Genomic DNA, 18,841 nt, shown 5'->3' with positions numbered 1-18,841 from the left:
TTCTGTTGAGTTTAATCCTGTCTAGGTTAATCTCTGTGTTCCATTATAAGGGCTATTCCAAGGTCATTGCTCTACTGATAGGCTACAAGGAAGTGACTGAAGGAGTTTATCCTACCTAGTAAAGGTTATGTCCTCCCAGTCCCCCTGCTTGTCTTCCCTGGGACTGCCCTGTGTTGGTGGGTCTTAAGGGGTATAGGCTTTGGTGCTTTCCCTGGTGGGCAGACCCCTGGGGATGTGGACCCAACAAGTCCCAAATTTATTGCCAACAGTCTTAGTCCAAGTTCTTCATAAGTAGTACATGGTATTTCTGTAACACTAGGGGGATTTACCGATTAATTCTCTTCCTTAGTCCTGTTAATCCCTAACCTGGGGAAACAACCTTTCTCGGGGAGGTGGTCCTATTTAAAACACATAGCACTAAGAGGGGGAGCAAACCATATGCCATATAAGCCAGGTCTCTTGAAACATAAGCTGTGCAGATGTTTCTTCCCTGCAGCTACTGTGTCAAGCAGCAAGGGTGGTCTGGCTTCCGGCAAATCCCATTTTTATTTTTTAAATGACAGCATGTGTAAATCAGCGGCCACCTCTTGGATTGGGTTGTTTAAGGCTCGGAAGAAGACTTGTTTGTGACTTTTCCAACAGGTCAGTCCAAGGCTTAACCCTATATCAGCTCCCCACAAGGGGGTAGCTCCTGCATTAAGCATCAGCCCCCTGGTGATCAGTGTGCGTCATAGTGACTGGTTGTTCCGCCATGCGGTTGATTTGCATATTAGCCTTTTATTATATAGGATTAGCTGCCTGATTTTAATAATAGAAAGAGAGCAAAGAGGAGGCCAGACATTATAAGCATGCCATGTGGGCAGCTTCCCCAGGAAGCTACAGCTTCATGCTCCCCACAGGTAACCACCAGTCCCTTCCCTGCAAAGCACTGGGGGAAGGGATGGAACAAAGAGGGGAATAAGCACATGCACAGTGATGTTGGAGTGATGTAGGGGAGGTAGTAGACTGACAGTGTGATCTGAGGAAAAGATAATTGGTTAGCACTTGAAATCCTGAAGGGATAATTGGTTAAGCTCCTAGTTATAATCCCCAGACAAAAAGTGCTCTTTCTTGTGCTCTTACCTCTTGCTCTTGCTTTGCTCTTACTGGTCTGCTCTCTCTTACTTTGTGACCATGCCAACCCCTTCACTCCATAGCCATGTGGCCTTAAGCAGCCCATGGCCATACATACCCCACATGCAACAGACTGCAACCCAAATACAAGCTAAGATAGACTGTGCTTTAATATGAAGCAGAGACTCTGGGCAGTGGCCTTAATTCTAGTAATGCCAAAGGTAAGATTGGACTTTTTTCATAGTAGGACAGAGGGAAATACACTATTGGAAACCCAGGGGTTTAATTCCATGGAAATAACAACCACTCATCCTCCTGTGCGAATCTCAGGAATTTCCTTTCCTTTCGACATCACAAGGACGCCATTTCCACTGGTAACAGGTGGGAACGCAGAAGGCACCGCACCGATAACATGCCACTCCGTCCCCCTTCGGAAAGCCTCTGAACTCTGCAGCTAAGAGGATAATTTTGACTGAAAGCACTAGTAAAGACTGCTGGGATTTCCCCTCTTACCTCCTTGGGCCCTTGGAAGCACCAGGCCTTCTGGGCTTCTCACTCCGTCATCCAACTGTTGGAAGCGCCACTGTGTTACTAGAAGGTGGTATAAGGGAGCCATAGCATCCCCTTTTCTGACCCAAGACAAAAAGCAAACTCTTGATTCACTTCTCCCCTTTTTTATTGTTCATCTGTTTTAATCTCACACAACATTTTTTTTCCTCAAAAATCTTTAGACAAAGTTCTTAGAACATCATTTGCTATATACTATGAAACTGAGTAAAGGGCATAGGTCTTTTATATAATTGAACTTATTGAGGTAACACTGGTTCGTAAAACAATCCAGGTTTCAATTGTACAACTCAATAAAGCATCGTCTACACACTGCATGGCAAGCCATCACCGCTAGCAAAGTCTGTTTCCATTCCCATTGCCCCCAGTTTGCCTACCTCCACCTACTCTCTACCTCCCCCTTTCCCTGCCTATCACTAAACTGTTGTCTAACTCTATGTGTTTGTTTTTTTTCACCCTTAATCTCTTCATCTTCTTCCATCCAGCCCCCCAACCCCCCTCTCCTCTGAAAGCTGTCAGTCTGTTCCATGTTTTCTTGCCTCTGTTTCTATTCTGTTCATCAGTTTATTTTGTTCATTAGATTCCACATACAAGTGAGGTCATATGGTATTTGTCTTCCTCTGACTGCCTTATTTCATAATAATTTCCAGCTCCATCCATGATGTCACAAAAGGTAAGATATCTTTTTTTTTTCTGCCAGGTAGTATTTATTGTGTAAATGTACCACAGCTTTTTTTATCCACTCATCTACTGATGGGCACTTGGGCTGTTTCCAGATCTTGGCTATTATAAATAACACTGCTATGAACATACGGGTGCATGTATTCTTTTGCATTAGTGTTTCAGGTTTCTTCGGATATATTCCCAGGCTTGAGGTTGCTGGGTCAAAAGGAATTTCCATTTTTTTTAAGAGGAAACTTCCTTCCTGTTTTCTACAGTGGCTGCACCAGTCTGCATCCCCACCAACAGTGCACAAGGGTTCAAACATCTTCACTAAGTCTATGAAATTATAGCTAATATGTGAAGCCCTGTGTAAGGGCTGAGGTTAAGCTATGCTTTTTCTTGTTACATTCCTTAGTATAATTTAGTGAGTTTGGAAGCCAAGCTGAGCAAAATTTAAACTCCAACGGCAAAGAAAACAAGCTGTGCGGGCCTGAGCACTCAACACCTCTGAGATTCAGTCCCGTTACCTGCGGACTCTGTGGATGCTGTGACGTTGCTTGTCCCACGGGGTTATTATGAAGGTGATCACATAATATAATTGAGAGACTGGGCAGCAATTTGCAATTGCTTGGAGTTCCTTTGCTTAGAGTGACTATGAGCAAGCTTCCTTACTTTTCTTATCTGTAACAACTACGAGAATAAATCCTCACTGATAGAAGTGCTGTTAGCTGATGTACTTTAAGAACTCAGAAGAGTGCCTAATGCATACTATGTGCTCAACATATGTTTGTCCCGCTCTTTCCCCATCCTTCCTCCTCAGTTTCTGAAATCTGAGTTTACCTTAGCACTGCCCTTTATTCTGCATATAGCATGCTGATCCATTTTCATGCCCGATGGTCCATTCCATAGCTTACATTTCGCATATCCTACCCACTAAAAATGTGATATGTTATGTCTTACTACTTCCCAGCTGCCCTGCCTTTAGATCAGTGGTTCTCAACCTTCTTAATGCCATGACCCTTTCATACAGTTCCTCATATTGTGGTGACCCCCAATTTCATTGTTACAAATTGAACATAATTAAAGCATAGTGATTAATCACAAAAACAATATGTAATTATATATGTGTTTTCCGATGGTCTTAGGCGACCCCTGTGAAAGGGTCGTTCGACCCCCAAAGGGGTCACGACCGACAGGTTGAGAACCGCTGCTCTAGATCAATCACACACCTCAGTGCTATGGTCAACTTCCCTTCCCCACTCATGACCTTTCATTGAAATTATACTTTAAAAATGCACTCTATTATGAATCAGGACCAATTCCTTACTATCTCCAAAGTTCCCCACCTCATCTAAACTGAAGGTCAAATGTGTCTTTATTACCCTAATTCATGTTGGCCATTTCCTCAAACTAAATGCTACCTCAGTCTCATTTCCCTTTTCCCCCCATCTTGACTCTGGAACTAGGATGTACTCCTGCCCCATCCTAAGGTTCATAGACTAGTACTTCAAGACCTGAGGCCAAAAGAATGATGAAAATGTTTTGATTGGTTCTGGGAGGACTTACACTTTGCAGGGATTTATCATCTCTTCTGCCCACCCTCACCAGTGCAAACAAGAGAGGATGTTCTCCAAGGATTCCCTGGCCCAAGTTTGCAGAATGGCTCTGATTTCAGGTGTCTAACAGGGCCACCAGGTGTCTAAATTCAGAGTGTTCTACATCCTTGCTAGACAGGCATGTTTGTGGAGCGTGTAGGGAGAGATGTCATGTTGCAGGAATTCTCGCTTTTTCAAACTTGTCTGGGAACATGTCACATAAAGTTGAAGAAACAAAGCTACTGAAAGTTATGAAGGTTTATGTGTTCAATAATATGACTCTGAACTAGATACTTATTTGCGGGAGGAGGGAGAGGTTGGAATTAGAGAACCTGTGTAGGAAGTGGCAAGTTTTATGAACTTATGGTTATGATGGGAGAGATTGAAAAAGCAGGTTTTAAAAGAGGCTTAGACTCAGGCCTGGGTGATTGGCACTGGAGAATATTCCCTACAGGAACTGCGGAGTTGAAAAGAGGAGAGTGTCTTCCAGTAAAAATTAAAATCTTGATCTTTGCCATGTTAAACACGAGGTGGTAATGAGACAGCAGGAAGCTACTTTGGTGCGGCAGCAGGAAAACATGACTAAACAGCTGGAGGAGTGAGACATGCAGAGGTAAAACTGACTAATTCATTAGCTAGTCATACCTTTCAATTACACAGCACTGAGCTTTACAGTTTACAAAATACTTATCATATACATCTTCTGCGTCCTCGCAACAACCCTGTAAGGCAGGTATTATTAACCACTTTTTACAGAGAAGGGGACTGATGCTCTGAGAGACACTTGCTTTGGCCCCTGGACTCATTAGTTAAGTGCTGGAGTTGTGGTTCAGCTTAATTTTTTTTTTTTTCTTGCTGAGGTCAACATGCATTTCACAATTATGAAAGCGTCATTGCTATTGGTCCCTTTGGAGATGGATAGGCCCAAACTTTTTGAAACGAAATTCCCCTGATAATAGTTTTATCAAGCATAACATTTTCCCAGATGAAGGTTACATGGGAAATGATCAAGAGCCTTGGTCGGAAGTTCAGGATTCCCCCAATGATCTTTGGAATCCTAGGTGTAAGAATCACTGGAGTTTCTCCTCAATGTCAATTACCCTCTTCTTCTTGCTGGCAAAGCCAAACTTCATGAAGGAAAAATTGACCTTAATTAAATTCGTATTGCTCTCGACCAATCAAGGACATCCCATTCCCTTTATCTATGATTGAATTTGGGTGGGGGAGTTGGGCAGTAAGGGTATAAGCAATGTCCTGGGGGGCCCACGTGGCATCTGCAGAAAGGGGTTTCTTGTTGCTACAAAAGAGATTAGGAATAGATGCTCCCATTTCTCTCTGTGGGAAATGCCATGTCTGAATGTGCTGCCAGAATTACATCAATTGTCTTATGTCCAATATCGTAAAAGCCATAGCAACAAAGATGTCCAAACCAAGGAGAAGTGGGAAAAATTGAGTACTTGATGACATTTTAAAACGTCTACCTTGAAAAATCTTGAAACTTTTTCTACCTCTTGATTTATACTCAAAATTATATATTTCCATTGTGTAAAGTAATTTGAGTTGAGGGTTTCTGGCTCTTATAGATGAGTCATGCACGAATTCATGCACGGGTGGGGCTCGGCCGTGCTAAACCACCCCGATTGGGCCAGGCCGGCCAGGGGAGGGAACACAGGAAGCTGGCCAGCTGACCCACCCCCTAGTCAAACTCCTGGTGAAGGGGAAAATTTGCATTTTAGCCTTTTATTATATAGGATAGCTTCCTACCTGATACTATCAGGGTCAACCTTTATTTTGGCAAATTAACCTCAAAATTAAATGACCTAAATGCAGAGCTTTTCTCACAACGTTGTACTAGAAAATGTAATTTCAATTGCTTTCTCAATATATATCAAATGTACATATTTTTGTCAACAATTGCCACACAAATGTGGACATAACCAGGTTATTGCCTCTTTTGTTAAGCAAAGTACAACTCTGAAGACAGGTTTCCATCTCATGTCAGTCCTGGTGATTTTCTTACCTTCATGCCAAGCTAAGACTATGGATGCGTAGTCTCTGATTCATTCTCATGAATCTCTAGCACAATTTGATAACCTCTTTCTCAAACTGTAATATAAAATAATAACTCCCAGAAAAAAACTGGTTTGTCTTCCTTTTTTCATTCCTATCTTTTTGTCTCTTTCTCAGTCTTATCAAATCCCTCTTACCAAGCATTAAGGAATCTAGAACTCTGAGCACAGATGAATGCTGTTGTGGGGAACAAATGGGCTATGGATTGCTGAGAAACTTACCTAAAGTAAATGATTGCACTTCTCCCAATTTAGGGGGAAAAATTCACCTCCAGAAAGTGCTTGTACATTATAAGTGTCCTTACAGAGCCCAGAGGTTTCAAAAACTTCAGTTTATTTGATAAATAGCATATTGTCTCTATTCAGATTTGCTAAGATAATGTTAAACTGCAAAAGGCCAAAAAAAACAAAACACATATAAATTTTTATCCTATGCACTGTCCAGTGACTTTTGGTAAAGTTTTAATAATAAGTGATGACTATTTATATTAATTCCATTTTAAATCTAATAAATGTGCCCATTTCATATTGTATAGCCTCCCTTGTATTAAATGTAAACAGTGGCTGTGAGTAATGTGGATGCATTAGCATGTATAAGTGGTATTCATTATATATGAACTGCCAGCTCTGTTTTAGGATCCTTATGCTACAGGAATGTAGCTTTTCCTAAAACTTTCCCAGTGAGTAACCATTTTTAATAAATAAAATAAAATATGTGTCCCTAGGAGACTTCATAGTATGTATATATTAGAGGCCTGATGCATGAAATTCATGCAAGAGTAGGCCTTCCTTCCGCCAGCTGCCGGTACTGGCTTCCCTCTGGCAGCCAGGACCCAGGCTTCCCTTGCAGCCCTGGCTTCGTCTGGAAGTACGTCTGGTCTAATTATCATATTACACTTTTATTATTATAAATATTTTAAGTAAAGCATGTATCTCAAAATTAAAGTCCTTTGTATTGTTTAATCTGGAAGCTATTTCTGTCTTGTTCTTTGGAGATTCTTTTTTTTTTTTTATTATAGTTGCCCATTATTGTGCTTTAAGTAAACAAAGTTGGAGGGTGAATAGTTATATTTTATTGTTATACTCACTCAGCTTTTGGATTTGCCCTGTTGGTTTGAAAGAAAAATAAGACTTTATTTCATTTGAAAGATATAAATGATAGCAAATTCCTATTTGAAATTGTTAGACTGTGATTACCGGTACAACTATATAACCTTATATATGTAAATCACTAGAGTTCATGGTAAGTCTGACATTCACGGAACTAATGAACTAAATAATTAAGTGACCTAGTAAACGAATTGGTAAACCAGAACTATTAATCTTTTAATGAATTCTTTGCTATCACTTAAATAATAATTTTTGCATAATTTTAAAGGATTACAGCAAAGAAACATTAGAATTGAAAACCCATTCAGTGAAGAAACGTTGTTTTTATAAATCCATCATTATGTCTCTTTTTATTGAATTCACTTCTATTCAGTTTAGAAAAGGGCAGTTCTTATGTCGATGACTAACAGTCCTCGACTTCAGAAGTTTTTTTCTTTCCCCCTCACTGAGACAAAGGGCTCAGGATCATTTCCTGCTTCGAAAAACCACAGCCTAAAATGAGCAATTAGCATACAAATATAATCTTAGAAATCCCCTATTTGATGGTGTATGTCACATGTGTTTCAGAATTGTTAAGCTCTTGTAGGTTAACTAGTACATAAAATAAGGCATTTTTACTGGTTATCTTTAAATAGCATTTTTCTAGTCTCCAAAAATGACTATCTTTACCTTTCTCTTCAAACACACTTTAAAAAAAAAACACGATTGTAACTATTATAATAACTGAGCTGGACTAAATACAACCAACATTTGGAACATTGAAATGTTCAGGGTTATATCAATCAATAATTAGAGAGATGTAGATGTAGACTGTGTCTTCTGTATCCATACTAATTACTAATTGCTTGCCTAAGACAACCCTCCATAGTTTGAGGAATTACTGAATCATGAGTTAATGCCAGTGGTCTTGATCCAGTATCTAGAAGGGTTCAGGAACCTGGAGAAGGTGCTGTGCAGAAATTAAATAAGAGTCCAGAGACAAAACATAATTTTGAAAGGCATTATGGGGAGTCAGAAGACTTAGCTAAAGGAACTAAGTTCTCCCTTGTCTCAAGACCCCTTGATTTTTATTAACACAATTTGTTCTAAGGCAAGGTAGATATACACATCAAAGCCCAGGGCTACTATACAGAATCCATTGTCAGATTGGGGAATTGCCTACGGCTGTCCAGGTGTTTGGCCAGTAAGAGGTGATAACATGTAGATTAAGATACCCTTAGCTGTCTGGCAGCAAGCAACCATTTTATACATCCTTTTCAGGTTTGGGGAAATGCCCTCAACCATCTCCAGATCATTCAGCCCTGCTGACATGCTGGAATTGGCTTCGGGCAATAAGTATTCCATACTTTCCACTAGAAGGAAAAAATTCCAGTGCTTAAATAAAAATAAAGGACAGCAAGAGTTATGGCTACAATGGTTTTCTCACCTCATATGAAAGAAGATGATGATCCCTTAAATTAGCCAGTGTTTATGGCATCCTATCATGAGCTTGACACTGTCCTAGGCACAATGGGACATACAGAAGAAAAAGAAGATGCAGTCCACAGCTTATAATCTAAGTGAAAAGAGTCTACTAATACACAGAAATTAGTATCAAGCTGTAGAGAAGTGATAATAGCCTCAACTATTGCTTACAAAACATCCTGTAGCTTTGTAGGCTGAAGAGATATACTTGAGTATTTTTAAAATCTTCTAAGAATCTGTGAACCTCCATTTCCGGCAATATGGAAGACTACATATACTGAAAATCTTTCTGATAGAGAACAGCTAGAAATTTTCATAAAATGTAACAATTTAAAAAAATACAAACCTGGACTTGCAATAAATTAAAGAAAATTTCCAAGGTCCCAAGATGAAGGGGAATTTCTAACCAGAGTAGTAAATAAAAGCTGACTCAAATGCTGTCCTGGAGGACTGCCATTCCTGATCACCAATAGCCTCAAAGGATAGCACAATGTCCTGGATCTTCATACAGAACAGGGAGTTGGGACTTTCAAAAGGCTAGACCAAGCATGTTAGACCCAAAGGCTAACCCGGGCCAAATAAAAAAGGTTTAAATTTACGTGGACCCTAAAAAACCAAAAGCTTCAATTTTCATAGAAACATAGGTTTATTTTGATGGAGACATGTTGAATACAAAGTCAGAAATAAATAAGTAATCGTTAACATAAAATAACATAACATTTTAATGAAAACAATTTTTTTTCTTGAACATTAACTTACCAGACAATGAATAACTGCGCAAATTAATAAGCGTAATGCAAATAAACCTATTGTTCTTGTTCTCCGAAAGCTAAATATTTCCGGTTGCACACACCAAACAAGTCAGTACAAGACTAATGATGTGGCTATCGGCTGCTAAAATGTTTGCTGCTGGTATTAGTGGAGAGAAATGGTGCACCTGCGCCTAAGGTGCCTAAGGGAAATGAATGCAACACGATTATTGTAATCAGTCATTAGTGAACATTGTAGTTCATTATTAATAATTATGTATAACAGAATATTGTAAAAATTAAGTTACAAAATTTTTACTAAAACATTTCTTACATACCATTATATTGGCTGGGTCACAAAAATATTCATTGTGGGCCACAAGTTTGACATACTTGGGCAAGAAAGTCAATGAAATTGCAAATTAAAAAAAAAATAAAATAAATCCTGCCCTGGCCAGTTTGCCTCAGTGGATAGAGGAAGCACTGGCCTGTGGACTGAAGGGTCCAGGTTCGAATCCAGTCAAGGGCACATGCCCTGGTTGTGGGCTCCATCCCAGTTGGGAGCATGCAGGAGGCAGCCAATCAATGATTCTCTCTTATCACTGATCTCATTGATCTTATCATTATCTCTCTCTCCCTATTCCTTCCTCTTTGAAATCAATATATATATATATACATATATATATATATATATATATATATATATATATATATATGTATATATATATATATTTTTTTTTTTAGAAAAATCCTTCCACTGGCAAATGGAAATGAAACCTTTTTAGACCTGTGTCCTGGGTTAAGTCTCTCCTCAGAATTTGTAAATGTAGGCCTGACCTTATGTGAATTTGGGGATCAAAATTACACCTCCTTCCAAGTTTGTGAGATCCCAAGAGCCAATGTACATTGCTCCTAGGTTGATAGCATTCCAGGACACTCAGCAGAAGCAATGCAAACCTCTTGTGAGACACTTATCTTTTAATCCAGATCCTGAAATATCCCCCAAAGTAAGATTCTGTTGGGTATGGGTCACAATAGATAATTGCAAAACACACGAGTAAATAAAGTTCTTTGGATGCTGTGAAACTTGGGCCATAGAAGATTTATTTAGCAGAAAAGATGAAGCGATGTTAAAAAAAATATGGATAAATTCCCAAAGAGAGAATATTGTCTGATCTTGGACCTGAAATTGTGAGAACAAGCCAGCAGAGAATAAACAATTGAGAAGGCTGCCCTTTTGTTTCGCTTTACAAAGATCTGCATTTTGTTATTTTATCAGTGAAAAAATATTCAGATCAATGGGCATGTCGAAAAATAGCCTTAGTTCACCTGTCCAATTGAAATGTTCATATTAAAGAAATCACCAGTGATTTGGCAGGTGGAGACAGAAAAACTAACCTCTTTTTAAAACATTATACACACACACGCACGCACGCGCACACACACACACACACACTCACTAGTGGCCCGGTGCACGAAATTCATGCACCGGGGGGCCTGGGGGGTCCCTCAGCCCGGCCACACCCTCTCCAATCTGGGACCCCTCAGGGAATGTCTGAATGCAGGTTTAGGCCTGATCCCACAGGGACTGCTGTCTGGGACTGCTGGCTCCTAACCGCTCACCTGCCTGCCTGCCTGATCACCCCTAAACACTCTGCCTGCTGGCCTTCTCGCCCCCAACTGCCCACCCCTGCCGGCCTGCTTGCCCAACTTCCCCCCCTCCCTGCAGGCCTGATCACACTCCCAACTGCCCTCCCCTCTTGCCTGATCACCCCTAACTGCCTCTGCCTTGTCCCCACCACCATGACTTTGTCCAGAAGGATGTCTGGAAGGTCTCCCAGTCTAAGTATAGATATGTATGTATTCCTTTAGCTATATTTAAAACAGCTCACTTGACTTAAATATAGTTTTTAATATATTTTTATTTATTTCAGAGAGGAAGGGAGAGGGAGAGAGAGATAGAAACATCAGAATCATTTATCGGCTACACACCCCCTACTGGAGATCAAACCCACAACCAGGGTATGTGCCTTGACCTGGAATCTAATCGTGACCTCCTGGTTCATAGGTCCACACTCAAACACTGAATGTTTTAGAGGAATAGACAAACACACTGGCAGGGCTTAATTTTTTTTTTCCTTTTTACGTCTTGGGTTTGCTACTTATTGAGTCAGCAGTTGGTAGGACCAGGAAGTAAATAAATGACAAGGTAATGTTTGTCAAAGGGAATTAAGAGCCAGGTAAATATATCTTCCTGAGGACAAAGCTCTCAAATTTAAGTATCTTTAGATTTTTGTCCTAAACTAACCAACTTCCTCATTCCTTAGGCCAGGGTTTGGGGCCATTCAATGTGTTCTTTCCTTCAGATTGTTTTCATTGTTTCTGTGAAACTATAAGAGGAAAAAAGTGACTATACCTAAGCTTAGTGCTTTGTTCAGAGAAAGCATTTAATACATATTTTATTAATTAACTATTGTCATAATCTATCTCTCAAGGCCTGAACAAAAGCCAGATACATTAATTAATGAACCCATAAGAAGGTGTACAAGCAAGATCAGGCAAGGTAATTGAGAGCCACCAAGAGACCTGCCCCCATTTGGGTCTTGTTCTGCTGTGGCTAGCATGAACTGGACACTCTGTAAAGCTTTGTTAAATGCAAGGGTCTTTTCTAGAATATGGCAAACCACTTACTCTACAGCATACAATCAACTAGGTATCATATGGAAAAGTCAATGTATGCCCTCCTGTTAATCTCAAGTTTGGTGAAAGGGTTTATGTAAAACACAGCCTCAGGTTAGACGCACTTTAATATTTCAACTTCCTCCAGGGGAACTTCCTTTTCTCATGGTCGTGTTCAACAGCATTTAAACTTTGAAATAACATTCTGTGATAACATGTTTTTTCATAAAATACTTCCTCTCAAATATTTTATTCAAATTAGGAAATTTATCAAATTGACTCTTAAATTCACTTAATTTAGTCATTTATTCAAGTTCATTGAGTAATGAGTGTTTTTAAGTCACAGATGTCATCATAGCCATAGATGTCTTCATACTTTATAACCCTCTGTCCAACCTCGAACTTTATAAGGAGTGCAATCCAGTTGTTTTTAATGATTATTGTGTCAGTGGGTATGAAGGGTCACTTGACAAAGTATACATTACCATGCAAAGATTTATCATCAGGGGAGGAAGACATTTGATAATTCATAAATTTAAATAAATGTTTCTTATTTCACTGGAATCAATATTGACCATGCAGTGCAGAAGAGTTCCACAAAAATGTCTTAAAATCAGAAAATCTACAAACATGAGAAAAAAATATCTTTAGAAAATCACCAGTCCCATATTTCACATATATAGTTTGTCAAATATGTAAAACTTAGAAGTGATCAAAGAGATCAAATATATTTGCACAAGTGTGTATGATTGCTTAGCACAATGGTTCTCAACCTTCCTAATGCCACAACCCTTTAATACAGTTCCTCATGTTGTGGTGACCCCCAACCATAAAGTTATTTTCGTTGTTACTTCATAACTGTAATTTTGCTAGTGTTATGAATAGTAATGTAAATATCTGATATGCAGGATGTATTTTCATTGTTACAAATTGAAGATAATTAAAGCATAGTGATTAATCACAAAAACAATATGTAATTATATATGTGTTTTCCGATGGTCTTAGGCAACCCCTGTGAAAGAGTCGTTCGACCCCCAAAGGGGTCGCGACCCACAGGTTGAGAACCGCTGGCTTAGCAGATGGTTAAACACTCAGTCATTTTAACAGAACCAGAATAGGAAAAGTATCTGGTAAGTCATTTTAAAGATATAATTTTTAAGCTATCACTTGGAATGGCTTTTTAAAAACTAAATGATCTATCCTAAAGTTGAAATCAATTGTCATCTATGTGTGATGACATAAACACAATGTTGCTTATGATGTTTTAAGATGTGGACTGGAATTGCAACTGTACCAATAAAAAGAAGACAAAACTTGAGAAATGGTCCTACAAAAGAATCACTAGCATAAGACCACATCAATTGGTGGGCACTACATTTGACCATACTCTAAGAACTGTCTTTATGATTAATTTGCATCTCGGATACTGAACTGGTAGTGCAGTGATCTGCATTGATTATTAAGGTGACTGAAATAACTAAATTAGACATGGCTTACAAGTGCAAATTGGCTAATCCATCAACACAAAAATTTCAGGAAAAATAGTGATTGTCACATATCACCAGGAAAGAAATTACCCTGTACTTACCAAGTCTGCTAGGCCCATATTGTACTGACACATACTGTATTTTAAATAAACACATTGACCTTAGAGCCATAGACTTGATGTTCTTCACAACAGTAAAAACATGTATTTAATCCTGAATCCTTTAGGTATATATATATATTAAAAAAATAAAAGGCCTTTTGGTGGTTGAATTGTCTCTTAGAAAAATCACCAGGATGATCTATTCTTTCAATATGACCTGATCATTAGTTACTAGAAGACTACAAATTTTGGTCATTCTAACAGAAATCAAACTCTAATTGCAATGGACATCTATGATCATTTTTTTTGAGATTATGTGTCTACTCTAAAGCATATTAACTTGGAAAGATCTACTTGTACTTCTATCCATTTCTAATAAAGCATTCTAGTGGCTAATACTATTCTTCAAATCAGATACATTAGAAATGTTAATTTAGAAATAAAATATAATAAAATTGGGTCCCAACATGATTATTTGAAAGGAAAGTTCTGAGCCTAAATAAAAATTACAAAGAAAATAAAAAGACTGCCATAGCCAGTTTGGCTCAGTGGATAGAGCATCGGCCTACAGACTGAAGGGTCCCAGGTTCGATTCCGGTCAAGGGCATGTGCCTTGGTTGCGGGCACATCCCCAGTGGGGGGTGTGCAGGAGGCAGCTGATCAATGCTTCTCTCTCGTTGATGTTTCTAACTCTCTATCCCTCTTCCCTCCTCTCTGTAAAAAATCAATAAAATATGTTTTTTAAAAAAAGAAAATAAAAAGACTGTGACAATGAAGATTTGGGTGTTTCAACACAGTCTGTGATACTTTAAGGTAAATTGGTGTCTGTGAATATGTATATATATCTCTTCTATGCTGATGTGTAATTTAAAAGGAAGATAAAAGTGCTGAAGAACTATGATAATTTAATAAATTCAAAATTAAAGAGAAAGCCACAAGGGTATTTGAGTTAGTTTCTGGTAAATACAAACATTTGGATTTTAAGGTCATAAGTCCACAGGGAATTAATATGACCTGAGGTGATGGATTCATGAGAATTCTTGTCCAAAATATTCAGCACCATCTGTGTGCTTCCCACTTTGTGAAGTATCTCTCAGTCTCCAGTTAATCTATATATACAAGCCTCAAAGTTTACTATAAGAAAACATTTAAGATACATTAAAAAAAAAAACTGACAGTGATAAATTAGACTCAAAAGAGCATTGTTCTGAGAAAGAGTTAAAAATACATGTTTCACTTGCTTTGGAAAGCAAATATAATATTGAAACAAGAATTTTAGGGGAGCATAGTCAGGTTTAGGGAATTTTTAGAATTGGGGTCCATGGGAAAAAAGCATAGGACTACAGACAAGGAGAAGGTACATTTCCATACCACAAGGAAGCCAGGTGCAGTTATATTTCCATAAGACAAGGGAACTAGAAGTCGCCAAAAAAGGTCTACTAGTATAATTACCCTAATAAAAGACAAAGATACTAATTGACCATACCTTCGCTACACCCAAGCCAAGCCCAGCAGCCAATCAGAGCAACTATATGCAAATTAACCCAACCAAGGTGGCAGCAGGAAGCCACGGAGCTGGAGCAAGCCAGAGGCTTGGTTGCCCCAGCGATGGAGGAAGCCAAGCTTCCCACCTGCTCTGGCCAGCTGTGGCCTCTGCAAAAGGCAATGAAGTTTCAATTATAGAAGTTAAATAAAACCCAGATACCTGCTTCCAGCCAGCCTCCACTGGGAGCTTGGGTGGCTGGGGGCTGTGGGGTGAGGGTCCCTGCTGGGGGACTTGGCCAGCCTGCAGACAGCCATCAGACCCTCACCCAGACTGGCCACCCCAGCAGGACCCTCCACCCTGAAGGGGCTGTGGCCAGCCTGCAAACAGCCATCAGCCCCTCACCCAGGCTGGCCAGGCACCCCAGGGGGGACCCCCACCCTGAAGGGGCTGTGGCCAGCCTGCAAACAGCCATCAGCCCCTTACCCAGGCTGGCCACACCCTATGGGGTAAGGGTCCCATCTGGGGGGCTTGAACCAGCCTGCAAACAGCCCTCAGCCCCTCATCCAGGTTGGCCAGGCACCCCAGTGGAAACCCCCATCCTGAAGGGGGTGTGACCAGCATGAAAACGGCCCTCAGCCCCTCACCCCAGGCACCCCAGCAGGACGCCCACCTTGATCCGGGAAACCCTTCAAGGCAAACCAGCCAGCCCCCACCCATGCACCAGGCCTCGATCCTGTATTATGAAAGGGTAATATGAAAATTTGACCCTAACAGCAGAGTGACTGGGTATTACTGGTCACTAGGACACACACTGAACACCAGGGGGCAGATGCTCAATGCAGGAGCTGACCCCTGGTGGTCAGTGCGCTCCCACATGGGGGAGCTCTGCTCAGCCACAAGCCAGGTTGACGGCTGCCAGTACAGTGGTGGTGGTGGGAGCCTCTCCCGCCTCCTCAGCAGCGCTAAGGATATCTGACTGCAGCTAGGCCTGCTCCCCACTGGCAAGTGGACATCCCTGAGGGCTCCTGGGCTGCCAGAGGGATGTCAGACTGCCAGCTTAGGCCCAATCCTCCAGGGAGCGGGCCTAAGTCAGCAGGTGGTCATCCCCCGAGGGGTCCCAGACTGCGAGAGGGCACAGGCCGGGCTGAGGGACCCTCCCGAGTGCACAAATTTTTGTGTACCGGGCCTCTAGTTTACAAAATAAAGAAGGAAGAAAGCCAGGGAAGAATAGGAGGACAATGAGGGAGGAGGGCCTCAGGAGTCACTATAGTAACCAATTCGAAAGGGAATATTGACCACTCAGAGGGGATATCAGGACAAAGGAACTACAGCCTTTATAAATCATGAAGATAGGAAGTCGGTGGGACCCTTTCCTTCTCCCCATGTAGGAGTCTGTACTTGTTCTTCAATGAATCTCCACCTTTGCTATACTACCCTCTGTGGGAGGATTCATTCTTTGACTCCTGTGGACAAAGAATTCATGTTCCAGTCCAAAAATTTCCTATCAGTATGATTTAAGATTTCTTTGGAGAGCAGCCAGCTTCCAACTATTTGGATTGATTTAATTCAGTATGCTATGGCCTCCTGTCTTCAAAAGGAGCTCTTCATATTGGCAGTGAGGGAGTCTTTTATTTGAACATTTAAATAACGTGTAAAGATAGAAAAAAGATATAAATGCGAATAATTAAAAAGTAAATGAATAATACTGAAAGCAGAATACTTGAAAAGGCATGGTAGATTTTACATTCTCAGAAGATAGCAGCCAAATGTGTTAAGATCCTTTCAATATTTTCAGCTTTTGCTAATATTAACAGTGGGAAGCACTCAATTGAGAGAGAAATGTCAGGAAAATTCTAGTAAAAATAAATTGATGCAATTAATAGGACAGACTGCTTAATTATTCCAAAATATTTGCTTCACTTCTCCAGTTTAGGATGTAATTCTGGACAGAGATATAAAGAGAGAAGATCATGAGGGGAATGGACAGGAGGAGGAGCAGAAGGGAAGAAATCAACATTACTTAAAAAATATATATATATATATATATATATATATATATATATATATATATACACACTAGAGGCCCGGTGCACAAAAATTTGTGCACTCGGGGGGGAAGGGGGGTCCCTCAGCCTGGCCTGTGCCCGCTCACAGTCTGGGACCCCTCGGGAGGTAATGACCTGCTGGCTTAGGCTTGCTCCCTGGTGGCAGAGGGCAGGCCCAATCCCTAGGTGCAGCCCCTGGTCAGGCTCAGAGCAGGGCTGATTGGGGAGTTGGGGCGCCGCACCCTGTCATGCACAGAGCACAGCGGATTGGGAGGTTGCAATGCCACCCTCAGTCACGCTCAGGGTAGCGCCGATTGGGGGGTTGGGGCATCGCCTCCTGTCACACTCAAGGCAGGGTCGATGGGGAGGTTGCGGCGCCACCCCCTGTCACGCACTGAGGAGGGCCCATCAGGGGGGTTGGGGAGCTCTCCCCTGTCACACACAGAGCAGGGTCGATCAGGGGGTTGAGGAGCTCCTCCCTCTCACTCACAGAGTAGGGCCGATAGGGGAGTTGGGGCACTGCCCACTGTCACACACAGAGCAGGGCGTTTCAGGGGGTCGGGGCGCCGCCCTCTATCACCCACAGAGCAGGGCTGATCAGGGGGTTGGGGATCCGCCACTGTCACACTCAGGGCAGGGCCGATGGGGAGGTTATGGCTCTACCCTGTCACACACAGAGCAGGGCCCGTGGTGGTGGTGGTGGGGGGGGAGGGGGTTGGGGCGCCGCACCCTGTCACACACAGAGCAGGGCCGATCAGGCGGTTGGGGTGCCGCAGCCTGTCACACACAGAGCCGCAGGGTGATCAGGGTGTTGGGGAGCTCCCCCGATTCAGGCACAGAGCAGGGCGGATCAGGAGGTTGGGGCGCCTTCCCCTGTCACGAACAGAGCAGGGCCGATAGGGAGGTTGTGGCCCCAGCCCCCTGTCAAACACAGAGCCGCAGGGCGATCAGGGGGTTTAGGCGCTGCCCCCTGTCATGCTGATCCCGGTGCTGGGAGGCCTCTCGGCTCCGCTGATCCCAGGGCTGGGAGGCATATTACCCTTTTACTATATTGGATAGAGGCCTGGTGCATGGGTGGGGCTGACTGGTTTGCCCTGAAGGGTGTCCTGGATCAGGGTGGGCGTCCCCACTGGGGTGCCTGACCAGCCTGGGTGAGGGGATGATGGCTGTTTTCAAGCTGGCAGGTGACTGAAGCTCCCATCTGCTCCTTTTTTACTTTTTTTTTTTTTATTCTGGGCCAGCTTTAGCTCTGGATCCAGCTCTGAGGCCTTTGCTGCTGAAAGCAGGTATCTGTTTTGTTTGGGTTCTATAATCGAAACACTGTATCAACTCCAGCTCTGAGATCCCGGCGGGTTGAAAGCAGGTTTCTGGGGTTTTGTTTAGCTTCTATATTTGTTACTATGTTTCAAACTGCAGGCTCAGAGGCTGGCAAGGCAGGCGGGGCACGTTGGTTTCCTCCATCACTGAAGCAAACAAGCCTCACGTTAGTTTCAAGCTGCCTGGCTGCTGGCCGCCATCTTGGCTGGCAGTTAATTTGCATATTGCCCTGATTAGCCAATGGGAAGGGTAGCGGTCGTACGCTAATTACCATGTTTCTCTTTTATTAGATAGGATATATATATATATATATATATATATATATATATATATATATATATTAGAATTTAGAAACAATTTATCAGTTGTGATTTAATACTTGAGCTGTGAATGGGG

Source organism: Myotis nattereri (genome assembly GCF_964212035.1).
Source record: "Myotis nattereri genome assembly, chromosome: 11".
Classification (NCBI taxonomy): domain Eukaryota; kingdom Metazoa; phylum Chordata; class Mammalia; order Chiroptera; family Vespertilionidae; genus Myotis; species Myotis nattereri.
This window is presented reverse-complemented; position numbering follows the sequence as displayed.